This window comes from Lytechinus pictus, chromosome 13 (assembly GCF_037042905.1).
Source record: "Lytechinus pictus isolate F3 Inbred chromosome 13, Lp3.0, whole genome shotgun sequence".
NCBI lineage: Eukaryota > Metazoa > Echinodermata > Echinoidea > Temnopleuroida > Toxopneustidae > Lytechinus > Lytechinus pictus.
Window position 1 is genome coordinate 19,824,962 of NC_087257.1, and position 13,399 is coordinate 19,838,360.

Below are 13,399 nucleotides of genomic sequence, written 5' to 3' on the forward strand. Positions count from 1 at the left end.
TCTTTTGCTGGCCAGTTTATATTGATTACTATAGTTATTTATATTTATATTTATATATACAGTAACTCTTTGAATTGAGGTGTTAAAGTAATACTACATGTATTGTTCATTGGAAAGACATTTGAAATTATTGATTACTAGTTATCTATACCCCTTTTTTCAAGTTTTGTCATCTTTTGTCAACTGGAGGCTATATTACATTTAGCCTTCATGTAAACGGTTATTCACTTTCACTGCATAATTCAGCTATAAATGTATATAAATTATGATTATGTTTAATATGGTATATTGATGTTTATTGACTTGAAGTTGTGCAGCAAAACAAATTTCCAATATGGATAAATAAAGACGAACTTGAACTTAAAATTGGAACTATTTGCGACGCTAAAAAGGGGGGAAGGAGATGAGATAAGAGGAACCAGAAAGTGAATGAAGTAATTAAAGGATGGAGAAAATTCGAAAAGAGCAAACTTTGCAGGTCATTGTATAACGATTTCACTGTTGAGTAAGATAAAAAAAAAAATATGCTTGATAAGCCGATATACTTATAGGGCTTAAAATATTCCGTAAGTAAATATACCCAACTTATTCCTTTCGCAATTTGAGTTTTCGTTTACTTTTAGCGAGATACATAAGCGGATCCAGGTGGCCCGAGGGGCCTCCCCCCTATTGCAGTGACGTAACAGGCGGGGGGGGGGCAGGGGGCAAGTTGCCCCCCTGGCGGATTTCACCGGGAAAATAAAAGAAAAACGGGAAAAAGAAAAAAGGAAAAAAAGGAGGGAGAAAGAAAGAAAGGGGAAGGAAAGGGGAAAAGGAAAGGAGGAAAAGAAAGGGAAAAGTGAAAAGAAAACGAAGGAGATAAATAAATATAACAGAGTGGTGAAAGTTTAAAATAAATCAGACAAGCAATAAGAAAGTTATGGCTGTTTTAAAATTGAAATCCCTAAGACTATGTATATTTCAAATTGGCAACTGGGTAAGTAAAAGGGGCAAGGACAACTTTCCCATAGGCCATATACTTTATTATCAGTGATTTGTGGTTTTCTCTTAAGTACCCATTCCCCTGGGGCCGTAATCTAAATATAGCCTAGGTAGTATATTGTTTTATGTCCTCATGAAAGACAAGTATAATTTTAAGTAAAACTTTTGAAAAAAATGTCATTTTGGCCAAATTATGTATTGGAGTAAATGAAAGAGTAGTCCTTGCCTTACATCACTATGACATCACATGTGTGGCCAATTTGAAATCTCCATGGGTATAGTGATTACCAATATTCACAACTCTAAAAAAATCATAACTTTCTTACTGTTTGTCCAATATTGTTTAAATTTTCGCATATCAACTTGTCTGATTTTCCTTTATCCTCTAAAAGCAAGTTTATATTTGGGTTGGATTCCCCTTTAAGAACAAATCATTCCGAAATAGCACGGTGGAAAATAAGACAAAATGGCAAACAATAGCGGGAAACGAAGGTAGAATTTTATTAGTCAAAAGCTAAATTGGAAAACAAATAAAAGGGACAAGAAAAAAAAAAATAACACGACAAGGCTGCCGATTATTGAAATTAAAGAGCGGGAAGAAAAATGGACTGCATACAACATTGTGCTATAAGCATGATAAGCTTGCTAAATTTTATGCAAATAAGCTATCGGGGCTTTGCCCCAGACCCCACGCAGTAGGGGCTCTTCATTTATAACCTTCAAATGGCTCTATAACGCCCCCGTTCAATCACGTTCAATCACTGGCATACAGGCGCGGGGGGGGGGGGTCTTGGTTCCACACCCAAGGGGAAATAAAAGAAATTATAGGAGACAACGTACAATGAAATGAATGGAAACATGAATGGAAGGTAGAATTTTATTAGTCAAAAGCTAAATTGGAAAACAAATAAAAGGGACAAGAAAAAAAAAATAACACGACAAGGCTGCCGATTATTGAAATTAAAGAGCGGGAAGAAAAATGGACTGCATACAACATTGTGCTATAAGCATGATAAGCTTGCTAAATTTTATGCAAATAAGCTATCGGGGCTTTGCCCCAGACCCCACGCAGTAGGGGCTCTTCATTTATAACCTTCAAATGGCTCTATAACGCCCCCGTTCAATCACGTTCAATCACTGGCATACAGGCGCGGGGGGGGGGGGGGTCTTGGTTCCACACCCAAGGGGAAATAAAAGAAATTATAGGAGACAACGTACAATGAAATGAATGGAAACAATGGAATGTGTTATTTGCTGAATCTAATGGAAAAATCTATCACATAATTAGAATTTAATTTCAATAGGCAATTTTTTTTCCAGCTCGCTTTGCACGCTGGCGACTTTTTACAAATTTTCCCACATTGCTATGTTTTGCCCCCTCAAAATATTTGCTTCATCACGCAACTGGTTGAATACATGTGTTGTGTAAAAGTTGTATTCTGTATATGCCCGCCATTTAGGATATGATTTTGTTTACTGAATATAATGTCAAAAAATAGCTCAAATTTAGATTCTGTTCACAGTGGCGTATGTACAGAGCACAAAAAAGGAATCTAAAGAGAGAAGAGTGAAATATATTATTCTCTGGATATCATGTCAAAATCTATCACAAAATTTGATTTTTATATTAAAAAGGTCAACATTTTTGCTCGCTCGCTTCGCTCGCTCGCAACTTTTTAAAGATAAATTCTGCCCGATACGCAATATCTGGCCTTCTCAAAATAGTCTCCTCATTACACCATTACGCCTGTTCATACCATATGACCGGGAAGGCTCTTGCCCCCCCCCCCCCCTGGCCACCGACCCCTGTTACGCCGCTGCCCTATTGGCGGAGCAAATGAAAAGAAAAAGGGGTAAAGAAAAAAAAAGGAAGAAGAAGCGGAAAGAGAGGAGGAAAAAAGAAAAGGAAAAATAAGAGGAGGAAGACGAGTAAAAGGGAGGGGAACTTGTCACTATATAAAATTTTCGCTCGCACTTCGCGCTCGCATTGCCTTTTCGATGAGATACATATCTTGCTCAATAGGCCGTGGAGCTTAAAAATACCAAGTTTTTAAGTCAATAGGCCTATACATTTTTCAGCTAGGACATCGAGCTTTCATAATGTTCTTTGCAAAATTTCCGTTTTATGGTCTGAATATCAACATTAATTTTAGCTCGCGCTGCGCGTTGGCTTTGTTTGTTTGCCAGGTATGTTATGGTCTTCGTGTATTCCATAACCGTGACTTTTTAAAAATATCCCTTTTCTGGTCTGATTACAAAACATATCTGCTATCGCTGCGCTCGCATTTTGATTGGTAAGTTATGTATACCACTATACTAATTTTATAACAAACTTCTTGAAATTCCCTTTTCATGACAGTTCATCAAACATTTCGGCTCGCGATTTGCGCTTGCTTTAATCGTTAAAAAATGGCCATGCATCCTATTTATGAAATGTCCAGTTTTTAGGCCAAAATTCGCGCTCTCATTAGGTTTATTAGATTAGCAAATAAGATAATAACATTTTCATGAATTCCTAATAACTGAATTGACCCGTTTTTCGTCAGAATGGAATATCGACAAGTTTCATCTCGCGCTTAGGAAGAGGAATACCGGTAATTATCATTTTTATATGACAAGAACACAATAGCCTTATTGAATTAATTAATTAGATAATTACTTAGATAATTATTTACTTAGATAGTTAATTAATTAATTACTCAATTCATCCATTTATTTATTCATTTATTTATTTATCTATCTATCTATTTATTTATTCATTCATTTATTTAATCTATTTTTACCGGATAAAACATGGTCAGCACAGCTGTTTTACATCATGGTCCTGATACAACAAGTTGAAAAAATGAATATAAAATGATTATTGTATATTGAAAAAAAAAAAAAAAAATTATACCGTGAACAAAATGACAATAGGAAAATTCGTGAAAGAAAATTAAGAGAAAACAATAATTTGCTGGCAGCCGGCTGGCAGTAAGTTACAAATCAAAACAAAGTATATTAGACAAGACCAATATGTGGAGAACTTGAGTTCAAGGAGCATTTTGGGGTAAAAGTTGGGAACCGGTCTATTTCACCTAATTTGAATGTGCTGAATCTGATAAGACCGGTTCCCAAGCCAATTTTTCATGTTTTGACCACCTAATTTGCATTAAAAAAATGGCTGCCAAATTGACAATTTATAATCTTATTTTTACAATATTCTTTTATAATATTCACTTTCACCGATATGGATACTGCAAAATCCTGCATACTTAACATGTACCATTTGGGAAAATTGGTTATTTCTGTTTGCGGCTAATTAATTATGCAAATTTATGCATATTTTGCAATATTATGCTATAATTTGATAAGTACACCATTTTTTTTAATTATTTTGGGTACAAACAGCATTTGTATCATTATGATAATTGTTTGGCCCTTAAATATAATACTCAAGTCAATTTTTATATGTATTTTATTGTTCTTTGATATTTCTTTTGTGTTCTTGTATTTTCTGCCATTTGCTTTGTATATGTTTGATATGAGATCTTTAAAAAACTAATATCAATGGCAGACAAATATTAAGCTTCAATGATTGAATCATTCGATAAACTTATTTTGCCACAACTGTTAATTGTACTCAGGAACAAATACACACACATGCCCCCACACCCACACCTGTATATAGAAAGTAATATACTTGCAAGGTATATGTAGTAGACATGCCCAATATAAAAACATTGATGCTGATCCTATAATCATGATAGTTACCACATTCAATGAACCCGTAAGAAAAGAAGAGTTTAGAAGTTGGAAAACCTGTAATCATGCTGAACTTAAATTTCTTGAAATAGATATATTAAACTGTTTTATAACAGATCAAATAATCAATTAAACGTATGATTTACGCAGTGTAGTTTATCGATCGGATATACGTATCAGTACATTGTTATTATCCTTGTAGCAAAATTATATCTTTGATTCAGCTCCATCAGAAACCAATGATGGCAGTTAACCAAAAAACAATTTGTAATAAATGCAAAGGGTTTGTATTACTGGATCACTTACTAGTTTTTTTGGTCATTACCGATTTATTCATTTATTTGGCAACGGTACATTTTCCCCAAGTCAACCATCAAAGTGATAACTTAAAACCACAGCTTTTATCCAATCCTTGCCTTGGAAGATTCTTTGACGAACGATACTGAATACAGAAGAGGAATTGATAAAAACATGGGGCTAAACACAGATTAGCTCCATGGTTAAAACATGGGCAAAACAAGGTTTCCAGCCCAGCCAATGCACAATGCAGAACAAATTTTCACAGTGTGTCCTAATGTTAAAAAGTGCTAGATATGCATGTTGAAGGTAAACCAGCATGGAGACAGTTGCATAAGTCCAGTGGCAGTCTAGAGGTTATCCGGTCATGGATGATATTTTCTGCACCACCTCATGTAAGACAATGTCTGATATCAGCAATTCTGTGGAGCAGGTAATATGCAGATTGGCAGACATGTGATGTGTGTTTCTTCATGCTCATTGTTCTATCAAAGACTACGCCAAGAGATCTAGCCTTGCATACTGGAGATATATAGCTTCCTCACCTATTAAGACTGGATTTGTAGTCATAATAATTACGCATATATGGAGATGACAGAACAAGATACTTCGCTTTTTATTGTTAAGCTCCAGGAAGTTGACCTTCATCCAACATCGAATCCTCAATGGCAGCACCAACAGCAGCAGCTGCACGGACCTCTGTATATTTACCTTTTTGATCAAAAGTGAGGTATACAGCTGGATGTCATCAGCATAGAAGTGTATACCAAGACCATGTTGCCACATTACAGAGCCAAGAGGAGTGATGTACAGTTTGAAGAACAAGGTACAAGGACAGACTCCCAAGGAACTCCATATCAAAGGGTAGTCACAGAAGACTGCATGCCAGTGATGAATACAGCTTCATACAGCTCTGTTGGCAAGGTAAGAGGAAACCTGCCATTGGAGTGCAGAATCATCAATTCCAAAACAGACTGCCAGTCTCCTAAGAAGAATGACATGTTCGCTGGTATCAAAACCGGTTGACAAGTCAAACATAACTTAGGCAACTGCTTTCCTCATAGAAAGAGAAATCCTGGCTCTACAATCGAAGAAATTCTCGACCTAGACTTTGATGGTGATATCTCAGACCCGCATGCAGCCTATCAGAGCTGGGTAAGCTATTGGATGCTGTTGGGTTTAATACCAATCAAAATAAGTGGATTAATAATCACCTACAGGAACGCCAAACATGCCAGGAACCCACCATCCTCTGAAAGATATCTTCGTTATCAATTTGAAATAGTCTATCTTATGAAGATATGAAGATGTGTGAATATTAGAAGTTCGATAAATGGCATAGAAGACATTACACAATTCACTGCGGTATTGAAAAGGTGCACTCCGAGCATTTTAACACCTGAAACAAGATCTGGTTAGACAGCAGATTCTCTCTTAAGACAAAAGTTTAGGTTTTCTCTATGGATCTGTGACATGAGAATCGGACATATCTCAAGAACACAAACACGATGACTTCGATACGAACTGCCTCCGCAGAAAACTTGTACTAAATTGGTTTGATTTCAACAGTTAGAGATGACTTTTATCATTGATAGGATAGGTGCAGTACTGCATTGGAAAAGATATATTATGGAGATGCACATGTAATCCGTTAATGAAGTCCAATGATTAAAAAAAATTATCAAAAGGATATGCAGTGACTTATTCGTTGTGGAACTTTAGAACATCACAGTCTGGCTTTTAAAACACGGAAAACGGTCTAATTGATAGGCAAGATTATATGTGGGTTCAGTTCTGAGAATTTTTGTTCAATATTGGGACAATTCGACGAGCGTAATGGAGTAAAACACAGGACATCTCATTTTCAGCAGACGGTTTTCACTTCATTTTGCTGAAGAAAAACACACTAAATATATATACATATATTTATATATATATGTATGTGTGATCAGATTCTGCTGGTCGGGAACATAACTAATCCAAAGGATATTAAATGCAACTGATTGACTATTAGGAGTTGAGAATTACAGTACTATTATGATTCAAATTTAATAATTCATCATCTAAAATTGTAAACATGAATGAATTGATTGATATCATAATTCAAGATACCATTTTATAATAAAAATATAAGCAATTAATAGTGACATTCGCTTGAATACAGATAGGTTCATGAAATTCGTTGGATCTCCACCAGTGTGCTTTTAAATGGGAAGGCCCTCCATGCAGGAGTTTACCTTTGTATGCAGATGTGGGTGTGGGAGTGGGTGCATCTGTTTATGCCCATGGATATATGCGAATAAAAAAGTGATTACATAATTAAATCATTGAAGCTAATTATTTTCTGCCGTTGATAATCAATAATTTGACAGATCCCATAACAAAACATGTACAAAACAAAAGGTACAAAATACAAAGAAATTCAAAAACAATAAAATACATTATTATTCACTGTGATATTATATTCTAAGGGCCGTACAATTATTTATAATGATGTAAATGCTATTTGTACCAAAAATATAAACATTTGAGCTGAAATTATCAAATTATAGCATAATGATCCAAAATATGCAAACAAAAATAACAAGTTTTCCCGAAAGGTACACGTAACATGTATGCAGGATTTTGCAGTATTCATGTCTGTGAAAGCGAATATAATTAAAGAACATTGTCGAAATAATATTCTGAATTGTCAATTTGGCAGCCATTTTGTTTATGCAAATTAGGTGGTCAAAACATGAGAAATTAGCTTGGGAACCGATCTTATCAGATTCAGCATATATGAATTGTGTGAAATAGTCCGGTTTCCAACTTTTACCCCAAAATGCTTCTTAAAGTTTATATATAGGCCTCTTTTTCCAGAATGGGTCTAGTCTATATCAAGTAGTCACTAAACATGCTAAATGTTCGGTAGCAAATAGACAAAGAAATAAAGTGAGCAAGGCGAATCATGAAACAATAAAAATTACATTACTTAAAACAGGCAGCTTTATAAAACATGAAGTGTCCCATTTTTAGGTCTGAAATCTCATTTTGATTCACTTCGATCATTTTGATCATCATCTTTATAGGCGTATACTTGCCATAATGATTCATATTACTTATCATATTCTACAGTAAATTATACAGGCCATGCCCCAACCTAAAATTGGAGAGGAAATATTTCCCATCCCTTGGGATATTACGTATACATAAAATTGTTCTGAAATGCATTATCTAATTAATCCTTCAAAAGAAAGTTATCAGGCTCATTACGTATAAATTTGAATGACAAAAATCCAAGTATTCCTTTATTTTTACAACTTAAGATTTTGCCTGTTGATGAGTTAGTCTCCTTGAACTGTTTAATATTTATGTACAAATCACAATCGACTCAAACCTATTCATTTGTAGTAGATGTATGATTTCCTGTTAACTCAAAGATTCATACGTATACAATATCAAACATCTGCAAGAACAAAAACTGCTTTGAATTCTTTTGTGATAGTTTGTATCAAATAATTTAAAGCATATCAGATCCAGTCCAACATTGCCTATATTTAAAAATACATGTCGAAAATACTTAATAGTATTTTAGAGATTACAAAATATTAAATTAATCGTGGAAAGCCATGTGATTGTGCGTGTGTGTGCTTGTGTGGGTATAATTACATTTTTAAAAAAATCATATACTCTCTATTAATGTTCTATAACTGACATTGTTATGTTGTTATTCGTTTAGCTATGGGTTCCTAAACCAATCATTCCTTTTTGTCAATATTTGTATTATATCACTGTCTTGATGATTGGTTTGAATAAATGATACTGAAATCTACTATGAAACCTAATTTTACCATGTTATCATGTTGATTTAAAAACGACTTAGAGATTGAATCAAAGTTTTCATTTTAAACTGCTAACGAGCCTCGACCTTCTTAGGCATAACATACCGAGTTGTATTTCAAATAATTTTTAGTATCATAAAAATGGTGCATTTTGTATTTATAATCTATTATCTGCATTTACCACAGAGAGCTGCTATCGTCATTTCATTATATTTTAATGATCGTCTGAGGGATCATTTGATTTTTCCAGTGTTTTTAAAAATTGAATATAATGCATGATGTATTACACAGTAAAAACGCTGTTTAAGATTTTGTGCGGCGCTGTTTCCTATGTGAGCCTTGCAGTGTTTGTTTAACTTTTTAAACAATCATGTTTAATTTCATGAAGATCAGATATTGAAAATTAACTTTGTTGCTTAAGATTTAAACACTTGTTGAGCGATTGCTGTGTGGTTCATATGGTGAACAGCGTTGTATAATTTTTTTTTAATGTGTAGGCCCACTCAGTGCGTCAATCATACCTGGAACATCCAAGCATTTTCTATCCCTTTAAAATCATTTTTTTCTTGCTCATAAAACAAGGGGTGCTGGTTTGCTCATGCTCTTGTGTGGTTCGGTTCCTTGCCGTATTTATGTTGCATCGTACGGTCATAGCTATGACAGGTTTATAGGTACCATACGGCACCCGTTTATTTCGCTATTGATTGCTCTGCACGCATGGCAACGAAATCACTATGTGATTATGATTTGAATTCTTCACAATCACGAGCATCGCGGTTTTTTTTTAACATTTGATTGTTGCCTAAATTGTAGGGTTAGAATGACGCACTTAGTTATAATCTGTAGAAGGTCTTTGCAGACTTTATGCTAAGCATGCATGCTCAAATTCTATTAAGTTCATCTTTCATTATTTGAATGAATGTTAAACATCTTGATTCTTGAGGACTTTCTCAACCGGGATGTATATTTCTTTTTGGTTTCTGAACCATGGTGACCATCATTCCAAAAGGTCATGATATGTCATCGGTTTGTTTAGGATCCCGTTCGGATCTATTTTTAGTTTCTTTTTATATGTTAATTGGGGGTAGCTGGCCAATGCCTAATGTATTGTTTATTGCCGCCAATCAAGCACATTTGCCGTTTTTTTCTCGTTTTTTGCCTTTTTGTGTGATTGTTCATGTGTTACTGTGTGTCCTGTTTTGTCTTGTTTTTTGTGTAACTGTTCTTCACATTCTATTCCACTTGTATTTCCTTAACTATGGCTGCTAACACCAATGCTCCATTTCACTACTTGGATAATGATGAATTATACGACGCTTTTCAGTCTGATCTAGATACCAATTTCAATGAAAATTCAAATAAAGCTTTTCACAATTTAGTTGCCCAGTCCATGAACTCCCAAAACAATAATCTTGATTCTGTCTCCGATCCAAATGATAGTGCCTATCAGCATGCACCTTCCTATTATTTTTCAGAAAGTCAAGTTGCAAGTAAACATTTAAACAACAGTAAAGATGATTTTTTAATGTTACATTGCAATATTCGCAGTGCCAATAAAAATTTTGATGCTTTGCATTCCCTTCTACTTAATTCGAAACTCAACTGTTCAGTTATAGGTTTGTCAGAAACCTGGTTTACTTCGGAAACTGATTTAACATTTTTTTCACTTCCTGGTTATAATTTGATTACGAATAATAGGACAGAAAAAACAGGTGGCGGTATATGTTTGTATATTTCTGAACGGTACGAGTATAGGCTGAGGCCAGAATTGAACCGCATGAATAACTCTATAGAAAGTTTATTTATTGAAGTAGTTATTCCAAATGATAAAAACATTGTAATTGGGGTTATTTACAGACCTCCAAACTATCTTCGTGATGACTTTTTGAACAATTTCAATGAATTACTAAATCACCCCATCATGCTTCATAAAAACTGCTTTTTACTAGGGGATTTTAATGCAGACCTCTTAAAATATGATTCAGATGCATTCATACAAAAATTCATGGATTCATTTCTTACTGCGGGTTTTTTACCAGCAATTACTAAACCTACCAGAATTTCTACCAACTCGGCCAGTCTTATTGATAATGTCTTTACAAATGTACGACTTGCGCTGTCATCTGGCATAATTCTTTCCGATCTATCTGACCATTTTCCAATATTCCTCCATTTCCACTTCAATAATGGTTTCTCGGCAAACTCGGCTTCTTTTCACATACAACGTGATTTTTCTGAAAACAATATAGAACATTTTATGCAAGAGCTAGAAAACACAGACTGGTCTGGAATCTACACTATAGAAAATGCAAATGATGCCTTTGAATCATTCATGAGCATAACATCTTCTAAGATGGATCACTGTTTTCCTTTAATCCGAAAAAAAAAATCTAACTACAAAAAGATTCCAAGGTCCCCATGGGTCTCCAAGGGTATTTTACGATCCATTAATAGAAAGAATAATCTTTATTTGAAATCAATTGTTAAACCATGTGATAAGAACAAGAAAAAGTACAAAGATTACAAGAACATTCTTACTGGTATACTTAGGAAAAGTAAAAAAAAGTATTTTTGTAATCAGTTTCAATTATTCAAAAATGATATACAAAATACCTGGAAAATAATTAAGAATGTTTTGCATGGTAATTTAAAAAAATCTATTGTTTCAAAAATAAATGTTGATGGCGAAATTATAGAAAATCCACTTACTTTGGCCAACACTTTCAATGATTATTTTTCCAGTATAGGCCCAAATCTTGCCAGACTCATTCCAGACTCTCCTAACCACTTTACTGATTTTCTTCATGACCCCAACCCAAATTCAATATATTTTTCTCCTACAGATGAGGCAGAAATTACGGATATAATTCATGGCTTAAAAAATAAGCAAAGCTCGGGGCATGATGGCATCAATAACATTTTGTTAAAAAAGAATTGTAATACCATTGCTAAACCCTTGGCATATATCTATAATTTATGTATGTCTACTGGGATTGTTCCTTCATCGCTGAAACTAGCTCGAGTTATACCTGTATTTAAAAAAGGTGACAGTACTGCGTTAGGTAATTATCGACCCATATCACTGCTGACCTGTTTGTCTAAAGTACTTGAAAAATTGATATTTGTTCGTACGACGAAATTCTTTAATTTGCATGATTCATTTTATCCCTTGCAATTTGGTTTTCGTGAAAATCATAATACTACACATGCATTATTAACAATAGTTGATAAGATTGCCAGCGGAATCGACAAGTTCCAACATACTGTTGGGGTACTGTTCCTGGACTTCTCCAAGGCTTTTGATACCATTAATCATGACATTTTATTACACAAACTTAATTACTATGGAGTTAGGGGAATAGCCTTGGAGTGGTTCAGGAACTACCTAGACAATAGAAAACAATTTGTCTCTTTCGAAAACTTTAACTCCGAAACAAAACTTGTTACTTGTGGGGTTCCGCAAGGCTCTATTTTGGGTCCCCTACTTTTTCTTATATACATAAATGATTTTTGTAAGTCCTCCAATAATTTATCATTTATTCTGTTTGCTGACGATTCTAATATTTTTTTCTCCCATAAGGATCCACGCCATTTGCTTGCCACCATTAATCACGAACTAGTACATGTATCGGAATGGATCAAAGCTAATAAACTATCCCTTAATCTCCAAAAAACAAATTATATGCTCTTTAGTAATATCATAGATGAACTTCCAGGTAATATAATTTTCGAAAATACTAATTTACAAAGAGTTGGCAGTACTAAATTTCTTGGGGTAACCATTGATAATAATCTTTCCTGGAAAGAGCACGTTGATCACATTTGTAAAATTATTTCGAGAAATATTGGTATCATAAACAAAGTAAAATTTTTCTTTCCCACTCATATACTATTTAATTTGTATTCAACTTTGATCCTGCCTCATTTAAACTACGGTATAACAGCATGGGGGAATTGTGCTGACTGCCTCCTGAACAGAATTTTACTTTTACAGAAAAAGGCTATTCGTATTATTTGTCATGCAGATTTTCGTTCACACACTGACGAACTTTTCTATAAATATAATATTTTGAAGATTGGTGACTTGTATCGATACAATCTCGGAAAACTCATGTATAGTTTAGATAAAAATGAACTTCCAAATATTTTTTATTCCATGTTTACAAAAAATGTCGATATTCATCATTATCCTACTAGGTCCGCCGGGCTCTTTCATCCACCAAGAGCTAGAACCATCCTTTTAAATAAAACATTTATTTTTACAGGTATCAAACTTTGGAACTCCCTTAATTATAGAATCATTACGTAACAAGCCAACACATTTAAGTTTCAGTCGAGGGTTAAAGAAAATTCTTATCCTTGGGTATAAACCCCAGAACTTAAACATTTCTGTATAAGCAGCTACCACCTCTTGTTCTTCTTACCTTCTTATTTTCTTCCTTCTTCTCTTTCCCCCTCCCTCTCACATTTCTTTTTTTTCTCTCTCTCTCTTCCTATCACCTTAATGTCTAGTTCTATTGCTTTTCTTATTTTCCTGTTTGTCTATGTTTTGT